The sequence below is a fragment of the Geospiza fortis genome, unplaced genomic scaffold (genome assembly GCF_000277835.1).
Source record: "Geospiza fortis unplaced genomic scaffold, GeoFor_1.0 scaffold538, whole genome shotgun sequence".
NCBI lineage: Eukaryota > Metazoa > Chordata > Aves > Passeriformes > Thraupidae > Geospiza > Geospiza fortis.
The window spans coordinates 1,148,920-1,150,131 of record NW_005054368.1 but is presented as its reverse complement, the minus strand read 5'-3'; positions in this window follow the sequence as shown (position 1 = coordinate 1,150,131).

Sequence of the window (1,212 nt, the reverse complement as noted above, 5' to 3'; positions counted from 1 at the left end):
GTGACTTTTATTCCCCTATCATAACCCCGAATTAAAAATTCAAGCAATTACTTGCATGGCTTCCCCCCGATTAGGCTGGGCCTCGCGTTCATTAATGCGGGCGCACAGAGAAAAGCCATTAGGGCGGCGGTGGGGACGGTTTCGCTGAGAACAGTTCCGCTCCAGGAAGGAGCTGGGCCAAAGCCGAATTTCACACATCCCCGAGGCCGCCCAGGCACGGCCGGGGCCCTTAAAGCCGCCTTTGTCCCCGGGATGGGTCCCCCTGGCACGGGTGGCACGCAGAGGGGCATTGCTGCTGGTAAAAGCATCGGCCCAGCAGTGGCAGCGCAAGGGAACTGACCCAAGCCATGGTGATGTTTCAGTGCTGAGCTTTGGGTGCCCCCCAGAATATTTACCCAGCCCAACCCCAGCTGACAGGGGCAGCAGGAACAGGGGTGGTTGTTGAATCACCCAGCCCATCACAGCTCTCTGCACGTGGGCCAGTGCTCGAGCAAGATGTGGCAAGCCTCCCACCCGGCCAGCCCGGGTTTATGAGCAAATTTCAAGTTCCACAGAGTTTTCCCTCCCATTCCAGCTCAAACGTTTTTCCTGCTGCTCCAGGAGCAGGGACTGGGGGTGTTGCCTGCCCAGGCTGTGCCCCCACGGGAAGCCCCCACCCTGCAGGTGCCGCCGTGCCAGCGTGCCGAGCGTGGCCCTGCTCCACCGCTGGGCCATCAAGGAAATCTGCTGGACTGAAAAATACCAGCGCGTCTAGACTGAAATACCAGTCTGGGCTCCCGGGGAGCCAGAGGACCCCCCCGGAGCAGCGTGGGCTCCCTTTTCCCGGGGCTGGCACAGGAAGGCATGACCCCAGGGACAATCCTGCTCCTCGGGGCTCTCCAAGCCCCTTCAGAATCCCTGTCCCCATCCCCACTTGGCGCTGCGGCGCCCAGAGCCCCGTGGTGCCCACGGTTTTCTTCCACACTGCTTCCCTCCCTGCCCACACCCTTCCTGCTGGGATCCCTCCTGCAACAGGCTTTATCCCCCGGGGAGAGCGTGGTGACAGCCAGGCGAGGCCACCGAGGGTCGGGCTGTGCCCAAATCCCTTCCCTGTGCCCAAATCCCCTCCCTCCGAGCTGCCGGCTCCATCCATCAGCGGCGACCCCGGAGCCGCCCGAGGGGGAGCGCCGGGAGGCTGCAGAGGGGAGAGCAGGAAAACAGACAGGATAAAAA